Source organism: Triturus cristatus, chromosome 8, assembly GCF_964204655.1.
Source record: "Triturus cristatus chromosome 8, aTriCri1.1, whole genome shotgun sequence".
In the NCBI taxonomy this organism is placed as follows: Eukaryota; Metazoa; Chordata; class Amphibia; order Caudata; family Salamandridae; genus Triturus; species Triturus cristatus.
Window position 1 is genome coordinate 332066557 of NC_140591.1, and position 25220 is coordinate 332091776.

The 25220-nt window shown below is 44.9% G+C and overlaps 1 protein-coding gene across 3 annotated transcripts in view; it reads right to left on the reverse strand.

Moving 5' to 3' along the window:
- FLT3 (fms related receptor tyrosine kinase 3) overlaps nt 1-25220 on the reverse strand; it is a 581742-nt gene that overhangs the window by 96729 nt on the left and 459793 nt on the right. The gene's annotated exons all lie outside the window — the stretch shown is intronic.

Consider the following 25220-nt stretch of genomic DNA (forward strand, 5'->3'; position numbering starts at 1 on the left):
TTCAGGCTAGAGAAGCCAAAAATGCAGCCAAATTATTGAGCAAAAACGCCGTTAATAGTGCCAGTCCGGATGCAGCTGAGGGAGATGCAAGAGTAAGGGTCAACAGTTCTGAGAGTTCAGAGGAATTGGAGGTATCTCTGGGCGAATCCCTAACTCTGGATGCAGAGGCCCCGCATAGCGCAGAGGCGGCTCCTTTAACTCCCATTCCAGACCATTCATCTAAGCAAGACAGAGCCATGGATGCGTTGAAGGGGACCAAACCATTTCCTCTTTTCGACAAAAAAAATCCAGTGCTCTCTTTAGATTCTGCATTCCAAACTTCCTCTTCTCATTCCTCAGATTCCCCAAATAAGCCCAATCCTTCCGTACTCGCAACATTTTCATCATCATTATTAAAAGAGAAAGAGAACTCCTTGACGCACCTTCATAAAGATAGTCTTTCAGAGGCTTTCTCCCTGGAAAGTACGGCCACAGCTCCATTATTGATCGACAAACCGCTAGACACTCCTGCTCATTCTGTTAATGTGAGTCCTCCCGGTTCTTCAAGTCCCCTGCTAGATCTCGACACCAAGACTGTAGGGGAGATCCAGATGTCAGTTAAAGACATGTTAAATTTGATTCTTGATGAAGTTCGAGAACTAAAGAGGGCTCAAAGGGCAGAGCTAGCTTCAATTAATCAACGGCTGGAGAAAATGGAGGCTCTCTTTTCTACATTTCCGGTTCGTCTCCAAGAGGCCGAAACCCGTATTTCAAGTTTGGAGGATCAGATGACGGAGGTTAAAAAAGATGTTAAACATCTTTCTGTGTGCACACGTTCGTTTGAACACAAATTGGACGATTTGGAAAACTATAATTGCAGATCGAACCTTCGGATAGTTGGGGTTCCAGAAGGTCTTGAAGGCTCTAATACGGTGCAATGGGCAACATCCTTTTTAAAATCTAAAGTGATCCCGACTATGAAGGCGATTTAACTATTACACGTGCTCACCGTGTTCCTGCTCAGCCCTTCCCAAATTCCTCCCTTCCTCGAACATTGCTACTAAATTTTTCGGATATCCGGGTCAAAGAGACTATCCTTTCTACGGCAATTCAGAAAAGACAATTTTTTGTTACCGAGACTATCAAATGCCGTATCTTTTCAGATATGTCTGCCTCCGCTGCTCGGAGAAGAAAGGAGTTTGTTCAAATGTTGGGACTGTTTAAAGCTAAAGGGGCTCAAGCGACGATAGCTCAGCAGTCCAAGCTTAAAGTGTTAGTCAAAGGCAAATTCTTTATGATTTCCGATATATCAGCGGCACAGGATCTCCTCAAGGAGATTTCATCCTCATAATTTAAGGTTTTCTTCCTTTTTTTTCCCCTATCCTAGAAGTGGGCCCGGGGTCAGGGGGGGGTCAGTGGAGTCTGTGGGAGTCCGCAACTCAGGTAGCCTAGGGGGTGTCAACAGGTCACCCCAATGGAGTGGGTTAGGATCCTTTGGTCAGCGTGGAGGGGGGTAGCTAGGCCATTGGAGGGTGGGGTTCGGGGGGGTGGTGGGGGTGGTGTTGGGGTTGTTTGGGTTGTGGGTGGTGGTGGGTGGGTCGAAACAAAAAGGAAACTGATGGTGTCTGACTATTTTTACTCATTTTTCCATTTGTTAACATGTATTCATTGTATTCAAGGGGCAAAGAGTGGTTCGGTGATAATTTTCTTTAGTCAATTTAATTCTGATCTCAATGTCTAACAAGGAGAGTTTGAAGTTGCTTTCTCTTAATGTTAATGGCTTAAACAATATTAAGAAAAAGTGCGCTATGGAAGTTTGGTTAAAGGCTGAGAATCCTTCCGTTATTTTGTTACAGGAGACTCATATTCCCTCTTCCAAGCTAGATGGGTTTTCAATGCTCAAATCCTGGGCTTCGTTTAGGTGTTTCGCATCATGCGATGTATCTCAGCGAGGGGTGGCAATATTCTTGAATAAGAACTTATGTGCTGATATTATTCAATCACAACAGGGCGTTGTGCTGGGTCTCATGCAGAGTCAAAACCAGGCAGAGACCTTTTATCTTTGTATGTTGTTATGGACCTCTAACAGACGATGCTAGTTTGTATGAAGACTTGTTTCAATCTCTTTTGATGGTCTCAGGTGATATCGTGATTGGTGGGGATTTTAATGTGCTAATGGACCCGCATTTGGATACATCATCTCAATCATCCAAACAACTTAAACCGAAAGTCTTTCAAACCATTTCACATTATATCAAACTATTCGATCTTTCTGATCACTGGCGGGTTGATAATCCCTCTAAAAGAGATTATACTTGCTGGTCGGGTAGATTCAAATCCTCATCCCGTATTGATTTTTTTATAGCTTCACGCAACCTTAAGCTCGGCTTTTTCAATACGGTGTTCAACGTATTCTCAGACCATGCTATGCTTATTAGGGAGTTCATTTTTGGGGATATCAGAAGATCCCCCAAAAGATGGGTCCTCAATAGAGCTCATCTTAATGATGATAAATGGGTCTCTGAATTAAAAAACAAGATTAAAGACTTTATAACTCTCAATATGGGCACTGCCCCCATAAGTATTATTTGGGATGCCCTAAAGGCCTTTATTCGCAGAATCATCATAGGGAAAGATGCGGCCATTTTAACTGTATCTAGGGCTCAAATCAAACTACTGGAATCCTGCATACATACACTTAGCGTTCAAAGGCAACAAAATCCCTCACGATTGGTTAAAGAACAACTAAATGAAGCTAAACAAAAATACACCACTTTTTTATATGAGCAGGGCGAGGCATCTTTTCGTACTCAATATAAAAAAATATATGAAGAAAGTAATTTCACTGGGAGATTCTTGGCCTGGCAGGCCAAGGAACAAGCAGCATCTAATTTAATTCGGGAGTTAAAATGTCCGGTCTCGCATCAATTTACAACCGATCCAGATAAAATAGGTGCGATAATGCATTGCCATTATCAAAATATATATTCTCATCAGCTTAAAATCAACCAGTCTAAATTAAACTCCTTTTTACGGCAGGCTGAGATCCCTTCTCTTTCCCACCCCGAAGAATTAACCATGGCAGATGGATTTTCTTTGGAAGAGATAGAGGTGGTGGTAAAAGATCTTCCATCAGAGAAAGCCGCTGGACCGGATGGACTACCCGCAGAGTTTTTTAAGGTTTTTTTTCCCTCTTTTTCTAATTTGTTTCTACTTTTGCTTAACTCTATGTTGTCTGGAGCCTCAATTCCTGACTCTTTCCGCGAGGGCACAGTGGTCAGCTTTTTGAAGAAGGGGAAAAATGCTACCGATCCTAACTCATATCGTCCCATTACTCTTTTAAATTCGGATTACAAGATCGTCACTAAATTATTGGCTATTCGATTTAACCGAATTTCTTCTGATCTGATTCATAAAGACCAAAACGGTTTTATTAGCGGTAGACAGCTTATGACTAACACTCACTATCTGGCAGAAGCTTTGGATTACTTGGAGACACGGAGGATCCCTGCACTCATTTTGTTATTTGATGCAGAAAAAGCTTTTGATTTGGTGGTTTGGGAGACACTTTTTATTATTTTGCAGCACTTTCATATTCCATGCAACGTTATTAACTTCATTCGTAATCTTTATTCCGGTGCTAAAGCTAATATTATTATTAATTCACATTCGGTTGGATCTGTTTCAGTTAATTGTGGAACCCGCCAGGGGTGTCCCTTATCACCGATTCTTTTTGCTTTTTTTATCGAACCCCTCGCAATAGCTATTCGAAAGTCTGTAGAGATCTCACCCCCAATTCCATCTATGTCAAAGATAAAACTTTATGCTGACGATATCATGTTACTCATTAAATCCGATTTGCAGTCTCAAGCTCAGGCATTTCAGATTTTTGAGCAATATGAGTCTTTTGGGGGTTACCGGATCAATAAAAAAAAGACCGAAATACTGATTTGTGGCAATCACATTCCAGAATTATATCCGGATTTACGTGGCTGTATAAATAATAAACCTAAAAGATATTTGGGGGTGTTTTTTTCCTCTTCAGTTACAGATCTTTTCGGTTTGAATTTTGTTCCCCTTCTTCAAAGGGTTCGCTCGATGCTAACTCGCTGGAATAAATTACCTTTATCATTACTGGGTAGAGTCGCCCTGATTAAAATGTCTATTTTACCATTATTTAACTTCCTGTTTTCAACAATTCCTTGTTTTCTCCCAGTGTCTTTTTTTTTCAAAAATAGAATCCTTATTCTCAAGCTTTCTGTGGTCACATAAAAAGCCCCGGATTGCGATGACTACTCTTTATGATGGTTTAGATAATGGTGGTCTTGCACTTCCAAACATTAGAGATTATTATTACGCCTATTTTGCACAGTACCTAACTCGTTTCAAGGTCCCTACTCCGAACCCCAATGACTATATTAGGTTTTTTTTCGATTTAATTTTTTCAGAGAGTCAAATATCCTCCCCTCTTCAAATACCTAAATCCCCAAAATTGGTTAGGTATAAAATAATAGCTTGGTTTTTTATGAAGCGTTCGGCCATGATTAGTAGATATTCTCTCTCTCTTTTTAATACCTCCTCTTTGCTGATTAATTTACTCTCCTCAAGAGGGCAGGGGGTAAGCTCGCATTTAATGTGCTATTGGACTAAGGCCGGCTTTAGCAAAGTGGGCGATTTTTTACATTATTCCAGGTGGTTAACTCCGCCCGAGATGCGCCTACTTCTTTCAGGACATTTTTTGTTAGCCGGGTCTTATAATATAATTTATAAACTTTTGCAGCCGTTTGCTCCCACCTCCTTTACTCAGATTTCCCCTTTTAACAACGATCTTTTTTTCAACAGTACTTTAATAAGGAAACCTGGTGAGTGGAAACGTTATCTTGCCCAGATTAAACAAGACGATTTAGGATCCAAAGCAGTGAAAAAATGGTGGGAACACGAAAAACAGGGTTTATCTTTAACGACGTGGCGGACTATTAATAAATATAATTTTTCCACATTACGGGGAGCCAATTGGCGTAGAATGATATTTTTTGGGAAATGGCTCCTCTATTATACCCCGGCGGTAATTGCCAAAATGTTTGGTAATTATATACCGATCTGCTTTCGTTGTCAAAGTTTCGCCCCCGCTAACTGGACACACGTTATCGTTGAATGTTGTATGGTCAAAGAGTTCTGGGTAGATATTTTTGCTTTTTTATCTTCTATTTTTCATACCCAGATATCTATAAATTCCAATTTAATGCTTCATGGCTTTGATCAGAATCTTAATCTCTCTGTCTCACTTGCTAAACTTCTATTCATCTGCATGGCAGTGGCCAGATCATTGTTACTTCAGAACTGGCGATCAACTCAGACACCATCTTTTTATGAATGGCTACGTAAAATGCGAAGAGTTAAGATTAGTGAGCGTAACTATGCGGTGAGGATTGGAGGGGGGAGAAAATTCGAAAAAATTTGGGGAAACTTTTTTTGACTCTCTTCTCATTAAGGTTATTTTTTAAATTGTTTCTGTTATTTTAGAAGGATCTTGGTTCATTGTATCTGAGATGTTTTGGTTTTCGTAACTTTATATTTTCTGTATTGAATTTTAATGTTGTATGACACCTTTCAGTTTCAATAAAAATTTATAAAAAAAAAAAAAAAAATATTTAAAACAACTTCGTGATCCCTGACTTCATCACCGCTTACACTTCAACGGTTGCATATATAGTGGAGAAATTTGAAGATCGTTATGTGATCACACGACCACTTCAATATGGCGGCATTCATCTCTAGGAACCACATAGTCCGGTTAGCCAATTATTTAGAGGCGGCTATATTCTATTCACTTCACGCACACCATGCTTGTGGTTACGTTTATATAGTGCGTCGTTCAGACTGTGAAGACGCTAGTTTGCTTTCGACAGGGACGCACTAAACGGCATTCGTGAACCTTCGCGTGTGGAGCTATAGAGGTAAGAATAAGCTGTAATTGATCGGTACCTGTAGGCTCTCCTAAATGGAAGGGTCCGATACCGCTGCGCTATTGACAATGGTATTTATTTAGCTCTTTTTAAACCTTGCACCTACATTGTAGTTTAGTGCAATTTGCTACCATTACAAGACAAAATTTAGTCTTTCTTTATGCAGTTTTATATCGATTTAACATAAGTATTTAGCAGAGGTTAATCACTGCTCCTCATAGCTTAACTACAATGAACAGGAGGAACGATAGTATGGGTCTCTTCTGATTCCAAGTAGTTGGGGTTTATGTTCCCCCGTTGTGAATAACTAGATGGTTGATTGACATAGGCTAAACATGTTTTTCAATCAATCAGAATATTGCCTGTATTATTATTATTTTCCCCTCGTTGTTATTGAGTTATTTAATACGAGGTGTGTAATTGGACCTGCGATCAAAAGTATAGTATTCACATTGGGTCCAATTTTCAATTTTCTTTCTCTTTATAGCCTACTCAATTAATTTGGAAACAGAGAACCCCCTTTTTTAAAAATACATCTTCACAAGACGACGAATGACTGTATTTCTCTGTCTATATAAGTTTGAGACAGTGCATCTAAATCTTTGGTAAGTTGTTGTTACTTCTACCACATATCTAAATAAGTTGAGTAATAAATATTTACATTTCAAACATTAGATACAATGGATTTACTCTCATTTATAGATTGTGATAAAAACCAGGCCCAATATTATAAACAGACCATTGTGTGAAGTGAGGCTTTACCTGGATATACTAAGGTGAGAACCTAATGGTAGTTCAGTTCTCAAAATGAATTTATTGTGGTAAAATACATATGGTTTTCCAACTAACTAATAAATAAAGTCATGCTTTTATTTATTGGCAAACATACATCACTATTGCGATACATGTCGCCACAAGCCCAGATGTTCACTGCCAGTTATTCAATCACGGCATGAGCTAAGGTACTGATATATTTATGATGGATGGATGCAGTATCATGAAGGGCTATATTGGTCTCCACTTATTATTGGGATTTTCATAAGAATTTTTTGTTGAAATTGTACAGTATTAGGCAATCAGTCATTTCTATATAATTATATGAATGTTGTGATGTGAGAGATGGGGACTCACAATAGTTGAGTTGGATGACATGGAACACTCCTAGTGGGATGTGTAGAAACTTTTAATCTCCCATATTGGGAAATAGGGATCAAATATATACATCTTTGACACTAAGAGTGGGGTCCCCTATATTGATTTCTTTTTAGCATTGATTTTCTAATTTTTGGAGCACAAAGACAATACTGTGTATAAGAAAGTTTCACAATATTTCTGAAAAATTGTATGACCTTTATGTTTTTAAATCTATTTTATATTGTGTTTTGTGTTAGGAATGCTCATTATCATTGATTAAAGGAAGGAATATTATTGCCAGTCTTGAAGAAGGTGGTTTTATCATTTCACTCCACCGAAACGCGTCGACGCAGAGTACTTGGTTTAATTTGTCTTGGGACAAGAACTATAGAAATTAGGGTGTACTGCTCCCCGTTTTTTTCTGGTCCACATAGGTCACAAATTAACATTGTTAAGACACAACTTTGGTGTCTGTTGTAGATTTTCCTTCCATATGATGTTTGATTGTTTCTTTATGAGACATTGAATTTATTTTATTGTTTTAATGATGTACTTGTTGTGTGAACATTTATATGTTCTTTTATGAAAAATGTATCTGTGATATTGTGCCCTTTTTTCGCCTATTGCTGTAATTGGATTATCAATGTGTCAATAAACTTAATCAGAGATTTTTAATAAATGCCATTTTTTTTAGCATAAGCTCTCTCACATCTCATTCGGAGTTGTTTCCAGTGTGTGATATATCTGAGTGGATGATTTGACTGGGGTTGTGTAAGTGGGCAATCTAAGTGAAATCTGTTAATTAAGTTCAAAGGGAATCTTTTTAACTATATTGCAAAATTATCTATTACAGGTCACAAATACAACACACAGATTTTATCTTACATGGCAAATCAAACCAGACAACGTTGCACTTTATTTTGTTCTGTGGCTTTTATAGAGAGCTTAGGAATTGTCTTTTACGACCTTTGTTTTTAAGGGAGATGTTATAACCTTGTGATGTTTAGATTTTTATGATTTGTAGGATGCTTTTATGGTTTGTGATTTTAAACCGAATAAGGCTTGATTTGATAACAAAAATAGAAAGGGCCATAAAAGTCTAGATTAATTACGTGTTGAAATCACCCAGGTCTCAAAGTCTATAATTTCAAGTGTGCTGGTCCATAATAGTGAATTCAAGTTCTCACTCCACTCTTGTGTGTAGTTCCCCCAGACATGCCAATTACTATTTGTAGATTATTTCCACATGTATTGGTGGGATTTCCATTCATTGTTGTGCTCCAGAACCTCAACAGACATTTGTAGCATTTTGCAGCAGGTGCGAGTATCCTTGCTTCATAAAAATCATAAAAAAACAAATATGTTTGCTTTTTCGCACTAGAAAAAAGGCTAATATATAAATGTGTCACTGCATGTCACATAACTAGAAACAACCAATGTACGCCACACAGAGTTGAGGTATTAGCTGTTGAACTTTGTAGTATATCTGCAAGTTCCCTGTATCATATTCTTATGTACCAACATAAAGGAAATTGTAATAACTGAATTTTTCACCCAAGATAGCTTTTCCAATAGCTTCTCTGTTTTTCTCCCATAGAAAATGTCTAATTCTTTACATGTATTCAGTGAAAGCAATCACAGCAATAATTTTGCTGTGTAAGGGCACCGGGCCTTATGTTTGTAAAAAACATTCAGAAAAAGTGGTTGTAATTTGTTTACTGATTTTTACGGAATACATTAGTTTATTGCACACCACCATAGGTTCAAACATGTTCAAACATGTTCATTCGCAAAATTACGATTTGTAGAGGGTAGCAATTTGACCTACTGGATTAATATGGATGACATAGGTAGCAAATTGTGACCCATTAAGAATTGCTGCCATCACAGGAATAATGACCTGCATTGGGCTTAATATTGCATCCTTTCCTTAAAGCAGGATTAACTAGTATTCCGATTTTCCTTGTGGAATCCATGTAATGTCGAGAAACTTAGACAGCTCATCGGTGGTGGTTTGCCTGACATCTGCTGCTGTGGTCCAATCGCCGCATTACAATGCATGCAGTCAAGGAGCCTGTCGGATGGACAGTAATCCCTACAATAGGGGCAGTGCCTGCTCAAGTACTGCTGTAGGGATTACAATGTTCCTTTCCATCTGCCTGTCTACAGCAGTCCGACCGTCATAGTAAAACAGATGGAAAGGGACCCCCATGCCCCCTGGGCCTCCGCTAGAGGCCTGGAGTGCCCCCCCAAACATCCCTGCATCATGTGGCAGGCACCACATGGTTGCCTGCCACATGGTGCAGGGATATTTAAAAAGGGCATATTTCCTATGGCGGCTTGTGCTGCAGCTAGCAGCACAAGCCGCCATAGGAAATATTCACTTTCTGATCACAGGGAAGGCGGTCACATCATTGCCAGGGAAGCAGGACCTCCGACTTCTTGTCAGGCGGTCCTGTTTCCGACACAATCCCCGTCAGACGCTCGTCTGACCGGCATCGTAATGATGCCCTAAGTTTTTAATGCGTCATGGCTATGATATGTGCCTTCCATCATTCCTAAATGTACTCTAATAAGACCAGCTCTGTTTTACCCTGAACATTCTAAAACCACTTGGGTGTCTCATAGACATTATTCAAGAGTAGCATCTGTTACCCCAATCTTGTCATATGTCACCCCTAGCATAGCACTGCGTCCCATGTGACAGAAATTAAGAAGTCAGAAGTAGTAATTTAAGAGAGATATTAACATTTTGTATTTTCCTCTTCTTGACCTTCTCCTAGCCTCAAGGTAGCAAAAAGATGGCTGTTTGAGGACAAATGGTAAAACAAGGAGTCAACCGTTTGGTGCCATCCTGAGGTCAACATTTGTATGATCTCCCTTTTGCTAACCCAAGCATTTTAGCAAATAGACTCATACATTAAATAATTCCTTGGCCACAGTATAAACAAGTAAAAAGACAGCCAGACTAAGGGCCTGATATAGATGTTGGAAAGACTGCAAAAGAGTGTCCATTTTGGTGGTCTTTCCGCCCGCAAATCGAGGGATTTGCCAGCCCTATTTAGATGTTGGCAGGCAATTGGAGGGAAGGCCGCGTGGTCCCACCAACTCCACCAGGCATTTGTTGCATGACCATACAGCAGGATAGGCTACAGCAGGTGGCGGCGAGACTCCAGGTAGGATTCCCGCCCCCCAGACTTGCATCGGGGTTGCTTCTGCAGGAACTCCGGCGGGAATCCCTCCTACTTCAAATCGGCTGAAAGGTAAGAAAAGGGGTGAAAACTCAACGTTTTCTGGGGGTTTGGTATGCGGTTAACTCCTCTTTGCTGTTGTCCTGGTCCCCCCTGATCTCGACGGGCTGGCACCCCCTTTCAACAGAATCGAAGGTAGGTGTTTGTGGTGTGTGTGGGTATACATTGCATGGTGTGTGTATGTTGGTTGTGTGCATAGCAGTATGCACATTTTTTCATCACTAAACATATCCTACACACACATATGCACACATACACTACATATATATATTTTACTTGAACAAATAAATGTGACTTACCTGTCTTCCCACCACCACAGTCGCCTGCCATCCGGACTCCGCCAACAGGACGCTGCCAGCCCAATGGGAATATCTAAATCGTCTCTGCAGTGCCCTGCCATCAAAATGGCAATAGAGGCAGCTCAGAAGACCACCGGCCTGGCGGTCTTCTGTGTATCGTGTACACATCTCAATACGGCGGGCGGGATGCAGTCGGACTGATGGAGTACTCGGGCCCACCACTATGGTAGGCAGGCGGGAAGACCGCTAAAATCTAATTCAGGCCCAATGTCTGAAGACATCAGAGAGATGCCATGCAGACCATTTACATAGGTGAGCACCACCTCCTCGAAAATAATAAACATAAATGGAACAAGGGTCGGGTCAGAAGTAGAGGGGCAAAAGTATTCACCAATCTGGAACTAACAATTTGCTGTTGCTACCGGAGTGGCCTATAATGTGAACCCCTAAAAGCAGCAGTAGCAACGAAATGATATGCAGCATTGTTGCACAGCCATGCCCCAGAGAACTCAAACACGAAGGAAAAAAACAAAATCCAAAGACTTTAGACTCAGGAGAATTCAAAAGCTTTAAACATAAGTTATTAGATTTGCTGTTTCTTTTCTGGAGAATCTAAGAGCAGATGTACTAAACGTTTTTATAGCTGCAAAAAGTCTAAATGTTGAAAAAACCTTTTTTGCAATGTACTAAAGTCATTTTAGGAATCAGACTATTTTTTTACCAACTCCTAAAATGGCTTTGGGGCTCCATACTAAATCACTATTTCAAAGAGGATGTTTTAGGCATCCATTCCACACAGCAGTTTGGTATGAGATGTATCAAAATTCTGCAAAAAATTACTGACTCTTGACTTGGAATGGTAAGGCAGTAAAGCACGCGTAAATACCAAGGGGTCCCAAAGGGACTGCTGCCCCATTCTAGAATGTTAAAAAAAAAAGCTTTTGCTGGGGAGGAGGCAGTAGTCCATAGGACCACTGCCACTCTTAACCAAGCTTTAAAAAAGGTAACTCATTTTTTTAAACACAGCATGCATTCCTTGAAGAAAAAAAATAAACACTTTTAAAGGCAATTACAGATAGGTTGGTCTGTCGACCCTAGCAGTACACCATTTCTGTGATGATCACCAGTCTGAGTGAATTGCAACTTGCCACTATCCTGATTAATATTTATGAGATAAATGGAGATTTATCGTATTAGGACCCACTCTGATCAACTTCTTAGTAAATTGGTGTGTTTATAAAATTCTTTACTGGTAGCAAAACTACATTTAAATTCCATCCAGATTTTCGCAACCAGTTTTTAGTACATCAAGCCCTCATTTGCTAAGCCACATGTTATAGACTTCTATAGGAGGAAGTTTGTTTGTTTGCATTTACTCTCTAGAATACAATAGGTGACAGTTATCTCTGTTTCTGGACCAGCATCTTTTGTGGGGGGCACGTGCAGCGATTGCTCATAGCCACCAAGATCAAGAGCACATTAAGTTGTACTGACTTAATAAATGTACCCAGATCCAGGAGTGGCCCATGCAGGTAAGAGTGGTGGGGCGGGTGGGGGAGTCGACAGACGACGATGAGGGAAAAGAAAAAAAAAAGCTCTTACCTTGCACTCGGCGCATCACCGAGTTGGCGATGCCGCAAGCGCAACGGAAGTGTTTTTCTTTTTTGAAATTTTATTTTCCCTCATCGCCATCTGTCGACTCTCCCCCCACCCCACTGCTCTTACCTGCACAGGCTGTTCGTGCCCACATCAGGGACCAAACCAACCTACTCGCATAGACCCAGGAGAATGGATCATCTAGTGTCACACATGTGCAACATTACAAGGTTTTTTCACACGTTGCCATGAATGTACTTAAGCCCAGCTGGCCTCATCAGACAAAATATTGCCTGTTTGAAGCCCGGAGTGAAATATACCTAGAGGTGTTCACAGTTTTATGAGTATTATATATGGGAAGTATATTACTACCGTTTATTTACTCAGCTGTTTTATTGACACAGATTTTTTTTCTCAGTGTCTAAGTGGAGGCTATTCCTTGTTTGTTGTTTTATTAAAAAAAGCAAATAAAATATTGTTTTGTACTCCTCTTTTTAGGCCCCCATTCTGTGTGCTTTGGAATTCCCAATTAAGCTGGCATCACACGTTATTGGGTATATCGGACATTCTGAGCTCTGACAAATTATTATAACCTGGCAGTGGCACCAGACGATGGGGTCCTCGTGGCCCAAGAAGGATTGGGGAGGAGTTGCAAGCCCCTCCCCTAAACTAAGCATTTTGCCCCTGGGAATGGAATCCCCGGCTCCTAATAAGGGTTGTGGAGGGGGGCAGAAGGCCCACCTCCCGTTTTTATTGCTCAGGGAGGGAGCTGCGAGCCCCCCTTCCACATTAGATTTGGTCCTCGGGATGAGGTCCCCGGCGCCCATTAAACCTCAGGAAGGGAGCTGTGTGCCCACCTTCCCTTTTAAATTGGATTTGGCTCTAGGGGATAGGGTCCCTGGGGCCTTTTAAGGCTCAGGGGGCACATGTCCACCTGCCCAAATAGTGAGTATTTGCCCCCAGGGGATGGGGTCCCTGGGGCCTTTTAAAGCTCGAGGTGGAGGGACACATGCCCCCCTCCCTCATCATTATAATATGGCACCAGGGGATGCGGTCCCGAGGGCCTCTTAAGGCTCAGGGAGGGGGGGCCTCATTCCCTCCTCCCCTATAGTTAAAATATGGCCCCAGGGGAGAGGGTCTTCAAGGCCCTTTGGGCTTGGGGAGGGTGATGCACCCCCTCCCCTAATGTAAAAGTATTTTGCCCAGGGGGATGGTTTCCCTGGGGCCTCTAAAAGCTTGTGGAGGGAGATCACACATCCCCCTCCTTCAATAATATATGTTTTGACCCCAAGGAATAAGGTTCCCGGTACAAATAGTGGCTTGGGGAGGGCGGCTGCATGCATTCCCTCCACTTTTAAAAACAAAGGGTCCCCGGAGTCAATAGTGGCTAGTGGGGGGGGGGGGGCTATGCGACCCCCTTTTCCTAGCGGGAGGTAAGCTGCTCGCGGAGGTCACTCTCATTGCCTGTGTCATGTCACTCAAAACCCAGTAATTCACTATTACCCATCTATAATTCTGTATATTTCAAGGCCTTCCGTGAAACATGTAACAATGTCCCAACTGTCTTTTCATTGACTTCATTGCAACTTCATTTTCAGTTTGAAAAGGATTATGAAATGCACAAAACATAAATATTATCTGTATTATTTAACTAAATCCTTGATTTACTTGAATTGAACTTTCATTGTTCTAACCATAGCACCTTAAAAAAAAAAATTTCTTCAATGTGCAGGAAGATTTATAGTAGGTGACCACATGACAATCAACAAGCTTTGAGAAAATACTTTGTTTTAGGTTCTTGTATCACAAATGTGTTTGAAAGATTTGTAAGGGCTATTGTGCAGAGAAACGGAGCATTTTCTCATTATTATCTAAAAGCAATCCTAGTGCGGGTAAATCACTTCAGAAGAGGGCCAGGCTTTGCTTTTGTTGGAGTCAAACCCCAACTTTTTATTGCATCCCCCTGTTTTGATTACCCAAAGATTTACCGACGGGAGCTTGGCTCTAGCATGCTTGATCCAGTAAGAAGAATCACCACCTTCCTCAGCATCAGGCCCAACAAAATAGCAAAGTGATAAAATAATGACTGGGACCACTCAATAACTGAGTTCTAAACCAATTAAATGTTAAAGATTTCTATTACAAGGTCTCAAAAGAGGCAACACAGAAAAACTGGAATGCCATTAAGGCTCGGTTACACAGTACATAATCAGAAATCAAAATTATTCTGGTTCCCAATAAGCACACAAATCGAGAGTAGAATGGACAACATCTCTATAGGAAAAAAGGAAAACTCTCAATAAATGGACAGCACCTCTAGTAGATTAGGAAAGGTCTCTGGCTCACCCCAAACCAGGCATTTCAATACATATTTCATGAATAGGTTATAATCAAAAAATGCAAATTCAGTATCGCATGAGTGTTGATAACACATATTGAGAAAATCAGACTGATGCTTGTCACAATAATAATGACAACACTAACCCATTTCTAAGGAAGAGGAAATCTTCCATTAGCTCCTACGGAAACAGCGCAGTCCGGAGGCGTACAACACAATTCAAACATTTTCAAATGAAGACTCAAACACCAGTGTTATAGCAGGCCTACGTTGGAACTTCCAGCAATGTCCTTCAGAAAGTAACATTAGGCACACAAAGCAAATTTAATTCACATTACACAGTCTCTAAAGAAAATATCCAATTGCGTCACAGTGTCCTGTGCTCTGCAAAGACTTGGGGGGAAGAAGACATACGTGGGAACACTGATTCGGAGGGATAATGAGCAGGAGCAAGATGAATAGAACACCAGAAACAGCATCCAGTTTAATAAAAAGGTGTCATTGCAAAAATATATATACATTAATAAACGCACTTCTAAACCTCTAAATAAAATCGTTTCAAGTGCAACATTAATACTTCCTTGGTTATGACTATATTCATCATAAAAATCATTAGTATTCAAAAATGATTTGTCAACCAAAATTGCACATTCAGAAAAAGCTCTAACATTTCATATACCAGAAAAGTTTTGGAATATTCGCTAATTCAGAGCCCATGACATTTTAACAAATTAATATATACAAACATGATTCTATAAAAATATCGTATTTGTCCTCATTTTTTAGGTTGAAATCTCTTTTATTTATTCATTACACAACTGCCAGTATAGCTATCAGCTGCATGAAAATCAAGCACCGCATGTGAGTTACGCAGAACTCAAAACGTGCAATTTGTTCATATAGTGGCATAGTAAATCTAACAGCAAATGACCATTACACCCCCCCCCACCCCGATGAGAAAGAGGAAAAGGAAAGGAAAAAAGTAAAGAAGAGCCCCCCAGACCCCTCCCTGTCCACTATCGATTAGTTATCACTGCTTCGACGTGCAGTAGCACCATTAAGGCCGGACCTGCTCGGTAGTCGTGTCCAGAGGGGCCAGTCGTAGGAGGCAAAGGTATCTGGGGCATGTTAACTCCCGGAACTCTTGGGCTAAGAGTGTCAGGAATGGCTGCCAAAGCTCGCTAAAAGCCGAACCCTTCCCTGCCAAGGTGAGCGAGATCTTCTCCATCCCCAGTATGTGCCACATCCGCTGGAGCCACCCTGTGTGTGTGGGGATCTGGGTGGACCTCCAATGCATTAGTATGATTTGAGTGGCCATGTCCAGTGCCATCGCCATCTGTCGCCCTCTCCTAGACTTCGGGGGATACATAAGTGGGTTCGGGACACCCAGGAGAACATAGGCAGGGAACCTAGGGAGTTCTGTGTCCAGTTGTTTGTCGATTTCGTCCAATACTTGAGACAAATAGCATTGTAAGTGCTCGCCCTCCCAAAGGAGATGGACTAATGTTCCCCTCCTCCCACATCCCCTCTAACAGTCTCAGTTACGTGTGGGGTCAGCCCGATGAAGGGGCTCAGGAGTGTGATACCAATAATACACTAGTTTGGTTAAGGTTTCAGTGAGACCCGTGTGGCTCGCGGTGTGATGCGCCCACTCTTTAGTGCTGAGATCTCAGCCGAGATCCCTCTCCCAGCGCGCACGACCAGCGTGTTATGTATGTGTGTGTCGTGAGAAAAGCATTTTGTATAGGTCCGAGATCAGTTTCTTGTCTGAGGGCCGGGTAATGAGCCATCTCTCATAGGGGGTAAGGTGTGTTTGCGTGTGAGGTTTAACATCCGGATGCTGAGCCCAGTGTCGCAGCTGCAGAAAATGTAACCTTTCCGATTAAGGGAGGCCATAATCCGCTCGTAGTTGCGTAAAAGGGATGATGCCATCGGCATCAAATAATTGACCCAATGCGCTGACTCCTGCATCTCTCCACAGGGGGAAGGATATCTCGTTCGCTCCAGGGCTAAAATAGGGGTTGTTGAGGAGTGGTGTGAGAGAGGAGGGGAAGGTCGTCATGTCGTGTCTCCTGCATGTCTGGTCCCATGTAGATAATATAGGGAGTGTGCCTTGAGAGGCGTAAAGTTTGGGTGGTCTCTGCGGCTTCTTAAGGAAGGGGATCTTCATAAGAGAAGTGCCTGCTACGGCACGGTCCTGGAAGAGCCAATGCTTCTCTGATTCAGTGCGGCTCCACTCAACCAGATACCGTAGTTGTGGAGCTTTGTAATAGAGTGTGATATCTGAGACCCCGAGGCCACCTTCATCGGGTGGTAATGTGCAGACGACTCTCTTCAGTCTTGGTTTGCGACCCTGCCAAATGAAAAGAGAGAGTTCCGATTGTACGCAGCTCAGCCAACTGTTGGGAGGCTGCAGAGGGAGTGTCTAAAATAGATAAAGGATTTTAGGGAGTATTGTAATTTTAATGGCTGCGATACATCCTAACCAAGAGATAAGGTAGTGTTTCCAGCGCTGTAAATCTGTGCGAATTTGGGCGTGTAGTTTGGTGTAGTTGACCGTCGTCATAGCCTGTAACGTAGGGGCCAAATGAGTTCCCAAGTACGGGACCGTCCTGTCAGACCATCGTATAGGGTGACGGCTCTGAAGAGATGCTAGAGTCTGAGGCGAGAGTGAGAGATTCAAGGCAGTGGATTTTGTTATATTAACTTTGAACCCAGAGGCACATTTGAAGGAGTGCAGCTCCCCCAGGAAGGCACCCAAGGCAGTCACCGGGTCGGATAAAGTGACAAGAACATCATCTGCATAAAGACTTATAGTGTGTACGTCGCTCCCAAACCAGTACCTGTGATTCGTGCGTGGTCCCGGACTCTCTGTGCCATCGGTTCCATATAAAGGGCAAAGAGCAGGGACGACAGAGGGCACCCCTGCCGTGTGCCCCTACTGAAGGTGTGCCCATTAACTCTTACTGAAGCTGTAGGAGAGCGATAGCAGTTGAGAATATGCGTTCTCATCTTTGTGCCCAGACCGATGCGGATCAGTACTTGTTCTAGATATGGCCAATGGACACGGTCGAAAGCCTTTTCGGTGTTGATAATGAGGTGCGTATAATCCCCTGGGATGCGCGATGCCTTCTCTATGAGGTGCAGCACCCTCTTAGTGTTGTCGCTGGTATGCCGCTGGGGAATGAACCCAGCCTGATCCAGGTCTATCAGCCCTGGCATATAGGGTGACAATCGGGCCGCCAGGATCTCAGTGTACAGTTTCAGGTCAATATTTAGTAAGGAAATAGGCCTATATGCCCCACAGCTAGTCTTGTCCTTCCCTGGTTTAGGAACGACTACGATTAAAGCCTCCAGCATTGATGAGGGGATCGCGCCTGACGTCGCAAAGGAGTGAAAGAGCCTAGTAAGTAAGGGGACCAGCGTTGAGCAGAATTGTTTGTAAAAGGCTGCCGTGTAGCTGTCGGGCCAGGGGATTTAGCTAGTTTAAGGCGTGATATGGCCGCTATGACTTCCTCTGGACGTATCTCCCTTTCTATGTGTTCGGCCTGGGCTGGGGTCAGTGTAGGGAGATGGGCCTGTGTCAAGTATGCATCAATGTCCTCTGCCGCCAAATGTTGCTCATCATACAGCCCAGCGTAAAAGTGTTGGAATGTCTCGGCGATGGCTGCGTCATCCCTAAGCACTGACCCGTGGTGATCCTTAATCTCTTGCACTCCCTGGCACTGTCTGACCTCTCTAAGCTTATGTCCATCCCCACATAAAAGGAATGACGCAGGCGCAACGATGTCGCGGTCGATGGCGGCCAGTTATGCCCGCTCCCCAGTCAATTGGCGCCAGATGCGGGGGCCCCAGTGCGTTGGTGCATTTGCTCCAATTCATGTACTTTTTGAGTAAGTTCCTCTTTCTTTCGCTTACGTTCCGCGTTGTCTGCAAAGAAGATGGCTATTATTTCACCCCTAATGGCCGCTTTCAGGGCTTCCCACCGAGTGGACACCTGTGTGTCTGGGATGTCGTTATGGTCTAAGTAATCATCAAGTGTGCGTTGTATCTGGCCAACTACGTCCTCACATTGAAGGAGAGTGTCCCGTAGGCGCCACCGCCTGGAGGGCGGTGGGGTCGGGGGCAGTGTCAAAGTAGCTATTACTGGTGCATGATCCGACAGCGCTGCTGTTGCAATTTCTACCGTTGTTGTGGTGTCGCAATGCGCTCTAGAGCTTAATAAATAGTCAAGTCAGGAATAAGTTTTCTGAGCATGAAAATAATAAAAGTATTCCCTGAGTCGGGGTGGCAGCTTCTCCATAGATCCACTAGGCCCAGGTCGTCCAGCCTGGTTAGTCCGGCGCGGGAGAGAGCGCCCACCTGACCTGTGTGCTGCACCGACCTATCTAGATTGTTGTCTAAGCCTAGGTTAAGGTAGCCCCCAGTAAAATTTTACATTTGGACGTGGCCGTAGTTTTGCCCAGGGCACCATGCAAGAAGCGTTCCTGACCTTCATTGGGTGCATATATAGTCCTTATGACTAGCGTGTGATCACCCACCGCGAGTTGACAAGTGAGCAGTCTGCCCTAGATTTCGGCCTCCTTTTGTAACACCTTCCCTCTAAATGTCCGGGAAGCCAGTATTGCTACCCTTGCTGTCTTGGAGGGTCTCGAGGAGAAGAGTTGAGTGGGGAAAACTCGGGACTTAAGCCGATGACAATCTTTGGGGAGCAGATGTGTCTCTTGTAAGAGGCAGACATCAGCACCGGTACTTTCTAGATATGATAAGATCACCCTGCGCTTGATTGGATTGTTGAGCCCCCTCACGTTTAGCGTGAGGACTTTGAGAGTATTAGGTGGCTTCTAAAACACGGGGCCATGCAAGAAGCGCACCAAGCGGAGGAGAGAACTGAACATAGTGTCTGATGGGCATCGTCAATGTGCGTCCGCCGCATCTACATCGATATCGTAAGACACAGGGAGCAGTGAACAGGGATCCCAGAGAATAAAGGAAACAGGGAAAGAGAAAAAGGTCCCACAAAAGCACGGCCCAGCAGGTGCCTAAGAGGGTCTGTGGTCTGAACCGCAGCCTGTCCTTTAAGAAAGGAGGAAGCTGAATGTAGCGCCTAGTGGGCAGCAGTAGGATGCACGCGGTGCGACCGTGCTGGCGTGTCAAAGCGCAGGTGGCTGTGGACAAGGAACCCCAAGCGTAAAGAAAGAAAAGAGAAAGAAGAAAGTCCCTCAAAAACATGGCACAACAGGTGCCTAAACGGGTCTGTAGTCTGGAATGCCGTCCGTCTTCCACGGAAGACCAGAAGTCAATGTTCACAGGGGTAATGTTGTGGCCAGGGGTGACTCCCAGTCCCCCCCACTGACTGCCTGGAATGTAGCCTACAGGCTAGCAAACGAGTGGCCCAGGCGCCGCTCACGAGGCCTGCAACCTGGCGATTACTTCTGGCAGGGCGTCCAACGTGGCTTGTTGCTCTTTCCTGATGACTTCGGGGTCCGGCCGGTTGGGACGGCATCGTCTCCTCTGTCACCTACATCTCGGTTGGGACTCTCCAGATCCGCTCTCCAGGTTATCACTACTGTCGCTGTCGTCCAAAATGTCTATGTCTAACAGCCGACTGGCCTCCGACACAGAGCGAAGTTGGTAAAGTTTGCCGTCATGGCGGAAGATGAGGCGAAATGGATGACCCCAAGATTATGCAATGTTATGTTGGCGGAGGACCGAAGTGATGGGCCGGAAGGTGTTGCGTTTCTGGAGCGTAAGTGTGGACAGGTCCTGATAGAGAACAGGGTTCTGGTCCCTAAATGTGATCGGGTGCAGCGCTTTAGCCTTGCGAAGGATCTCCTCCTTGGTGCGGAAGTGTTGGACGCAAACTAGGATATCTGATGGGACAGCGGTGTAGGGCCGGGGAGGGCCCACCCTGTGAGCTCTATCTATTTTGAGCTCTGCGTCCAGGGGGCTGCCCAGAATGTGGTTGAAAAGTTCTTTCACGTACGTGAAGATGTCGCCAGCCTCTGCGTTGGTTTTGAACCCTCGGATTCTAATGTTATGACGCCGAGAGCGGTTTGACTGTATATCCACTTGCTGGTCATGGATGTGAATGACCTCTTGTTGTAGGGCAGCTACCTCAGAATCTCTATTGTCACTCTTATCTTCCAATGCTGCGACACGCTCCCCAATGCTATCCATGTCATTGCGGACATCCTGTATTTCTGCGGTGAGATCCCGCTTGAGAGTGTGGAGATCATCGTGTAGGGCAGCGAAGAGGGACTCCAGAAAAGCCCGGGTCACTGGTTCCTCCGTATCTGCGCTTATTTGGGAGGGGGTCGCGTCCATCGGCACTAAAGATTCGGCTGCCGTTCCGCTTTGGGCGAAAAGTTCCTTAAGGGTTTTGTCTTTTTTCCCCCCGAGTAGTTGACATGCGCCTGTCTAGCGGTGCTGTAGTCACTGTGAGGAACCTGCACCGCTTGGCGATGATCCGGGAGCCCTCTGGGTGTGCGGCCGCCTGGTTGGCCCGTAGATTGCCTCAATTTCCAAGTGAAAAGGTACCACCAGACCGGCCGGGCAGTGGCTCGTGCTTCAGTGACGATGACCCTCAACCCCAGCACTGGCGTCTTATATATGGTGTAGGGATGTACAACAACTAGAGGAGCCACTTGCTTATCCCCCCTTGGTCTGGCGTGGAGCAGGCTTCGTCCTTTGTTACCTGTGGAGAGGGTGTACTCGGGCTGTCCCTGTGGCCCCCAAACCACCACCGCCCAAGATTGCAGTATTCATCCCAGGGAGAGTAGCGTGACCCCGGCTCAGGTACGGCTCCGTAGGGGGCGCCGCCCGGCGTCGTGGATGGTGCTGTCGTGTGCCCTGTTCTCAAACCAGTTCCAGGCCTGCTGGTTTCACCATGTGCGTCGGTCAGTGTCCCCTTGGACCCTAGGATCACTCGCTGTGGGACATCCCAGCCTGAACCAGGGCCGATCGGTTTGCCACACAGCGCACCACAAACCGCACCCAGACCTAGCCGGACCGCCTCTAAGGCTCACCGGTCCCCACGCTCTAACGGCGGCTGTGCACGGTTCCCAGGCCCCCGCCACCAGTGCACTCCGGAATGAGTCACCTCCCTACCAGACTCAAGCGTCGTCTGCAGAACAGGCTTTCTCGGGGGCTGTTGCCGGAGAGTGGCGCCATCAGGTCCGATGTAAAGGCCTGCATTCCCTGCCTTCCCCCACTGTGTTGGCACGATGGGGCCGGGTGGGAAGACTCCTCGTTGCCCCCTGTGTCTCCCGAATGTCGGCCACTGGAACAGCTCTGTGCTCTCCTCCTCGCAGGGGCCTGTCCTCATTTTTCAAATAATTCTCTGGGGACAACCCCCGATTCCAAACACCAGTGAGAATGGCAGACTACAGGTCAGATGTAATGTTCAACGATGATATAGTGTAAGAAAGTGTCTCTGTATATACTGCACCAAAGTAAGTCCACAGTCCCAGAGGTTTGGCAGAGGTTAAAGTTAGATATAACCTTACTCTCTAAAGTGGTAGCTTGGTCGAGCAGTAAGGCAGTATCAGAGGACAGTGTAAAGCATTTGTTGTACACACTCAGTCAGCAAATGGTCTCACACACTCAAGAACTGAACTCTTGGCAAATTGGTTTGTATATAAAAATATATAGTTGTTTTATTTTAGAACCACAAGTAGGTATCAAAAATACTTTCTCAGAATGAAATGCTCTAGTTGAATACTTTCAATTAGCAATAGACTTTTAAATGCAATAGTTACAGTTGTTGCAATAGGCAACACAATTCAAACACATTTATAACATTGAGCTCAATGAGAATTTTTAAGTAAAGGCAATATCAATTACTTTGCATAGGTTTTTCTTACTCAGGGCTGGATCCTGGATTCAGCCCTGGTGCATCTCCTGTAAACAGTTGAAAGAAATCGTTTTTGTTACACAGGTGATTTTTAAAGAATATTTGTATGTTTCAAAAATCGACACTTTGAAGAATTTCTAGTAAAAACCAGGCAATGTTATCCTAAGGAGGAATGTTTGGTTATCGGAAAATCGCAGTTATAATTACTTTTCAGGGTCAGTGCTGGGCACCAAGATCCAGCACTGGGGTCCCTCCTGGTAACAGGTGAGTAATTTCGTTTTCGTTGATCGGCTGATTTTTAGTGAATATGTTCAAGTTTCAAAACTCGGCACTTATCAGCTTTCAGGTAAGTACTCGACTGGCAGAGTTAAGGTTCTGGGGATAGACTCAGGGGTCTCCCAGGGTCAGGTAGGTACAGTTGTTACACCCTCAGCGGCACATGGGAAGCATGGTGCAGTGAGAGTAGGCCCAATGTTAGCCTATGGTAGGCAGGGGGCCTTTGGTTGGTGGCTGCTAGCAGACAGGCCACGCGGCTTTGGGAGCTGGGATCCTGGTCACTTACACAGGGCAAGTGGTGAAGTAAGATAGGATAGATGTTGCACTTCCAGGGGCACTCGGGCTGCTGGGTGCAGGGTGCTTTTGAGCCGTCGGGCGCTCAATGTATTTCAATGGAGAAGATGCAAGACGAACAAAGGTTGAAAGCTCGGGGACGGAGATTCTTCAGGTGCGACCACCACTTCGAGAGGTAAGTTGGGAAGCTGTAGGTTAGGTAGGCACCCAGGAGTTGGGCACAGGGGACCGCAGGGCACCGGGTGCAGGGGTGCCTTTTGGTGTCGGGAAATCTTACCCTCTGCTGGTCGCGGTTGGAGGGGTCCCTGGTTGTGAGGCTGCAGGCGTCGTCAGGAGCGTCGAGGAGGGTCCTTGGGTGCTGGATTCTTGGTCACAGTTGCCGGGGGGACGTCCTCGTGGTCTTTGTTCAATCTGGCATAGGCCGGGCTCGGCGGGTGCAGAGTGTGCTGGATTCGCGGTTCCTGGCTGGCACCAGGGGTTGTTGCTGTTTGAGCAGAACCACTGCTCGTGGGAGTCCAAGTCTTTAGATGAGCAAGGCAGTCAGGTCCTCCGGGGTTTTCGAGGTTGCTGACCACAGGAGATGCCAGGATTTAGCAGGAGCAGGTTCGAGGGTCGACAGGCCTGTAGGGCTGGGGCCAAGTCAGTTGGTGTCGTCTTCTTGTTAGCAGCTGCACGGCAGGTCTTCTTTCTTCTTGTTCTTCTTCTTGTTTCAAAATCGGGATCTGAGGAAGGAAGGTTCAGGGTGCCCCTAAATACTAAATTGGGTCCCTTCCCTGGGGTGGGTACACCCCCTAGCCTGCCACTCTCCAGTGGGAGGGGGGCAGGAGCCGAGTCCTGATTGGGTAGGGCTCCCCATCCTCAAGATGGCGAGAGCCCGGAGTTGTGCTTCACCTCGCCTCCCCCACCTGAGGGGTGGGGTTGGCAGAGGCTGGCACACCCCCTTTCCACACTTGGGTTTTCCCGCTGATCTTCCCGCCAGAGTGGAGGTCAGAACCGGTGGGGGCCAGTTGCTGAGTACAGCAAGTAGCCTGGAGAAGCTCACAAAGGCGGCATGCCTTTGAAGCTTCCCCTGCCCATCCTGGGGGAGGAGACCTAGCACCTAGGCCAGGATGTGCATTGTTGCAGGCCCATGAGAGCGGGTGGCTCTCTACCCAGGGGTCCAGAAACATGTCTGCTGGGTGGCAGCCTAGGCAGCCTCTCAGTCAGGACGCTGGTTGTTGGTTAATTTCAGGGGGCATCTCTAAGATGCCCTCTGTCGTGCATTTTACATTGAATACCACACTGGCATCAGTGTGGATTTAATGTGCTGAGAAGTTTGATACCAAACTTCTCAGTCTTCAATGTAGCCATCATGGTGCTGTGGAGTTCGTGATGATGACCTCACAGCACCATATACTCTTAATGGCAGCACTGCACTTATAGTGCCCAGGAATGGACCTGGGTACTGTAGGGGTACAGGGATCATGCACTTGTACCCTCACCACTGGCATAGTGCACCCAGCTAGAGGGGTGACTGAGGTATGCCAGGGCAGTGTGTTGGTGGGCATGGCACACAGAGTTGTGTGCCATGTCGACTCTCTGTTTTGTTCTGCACGAAGATACTCAGCCTGCAAAGGCAGTGTGTGTGTGTCAGGGTACAGGACCTCTAAGGGTGGCACAATAAGTGCTGCAGCCCTTAGGGGTCTTTTCTGGTCACAGGGCCCTGGGTACCTAGGGTACCATTTACCAGGGGCTGACATGTGGCCAGAGATGCCAATTGGGTTTATGCTTCAATACAGTTTTAGGGGAGGAACACAGGCCCTGGGCACCTGATTGGCAGGAGCCCAGGGCACACTCAGTCAAAGTACATCAGCGATTTAGCAAAAAGTGGGGGCATACCATGCAAGAAAGGTGGCACTTTCTCACATATAGTATGCTAGATTTTGTTCAGTGTACTTGGCCAGCAGGATTTGTACCCTTGTGGTTCATGTTTCTCAAATTTGTAAGTATATTTGTAAGCACAATGTTCAATACACTCAAGGGACTGATTATGAGTTTAGGTGTTATATATCGCACATGATAAATAACAATACCACAGAATACAATATTTATTGTGTGCAATAAATAACTCCTATTACTAGTTTGTGGGAAATAACATTCAAATGTAGTTTTTTTGTCTCACCAAAATCTACAGGAAGGTAAAGTCTCCCCTGTTAAATTTCCGCAGGTTGTACATGCCGAAATTCAACCAAG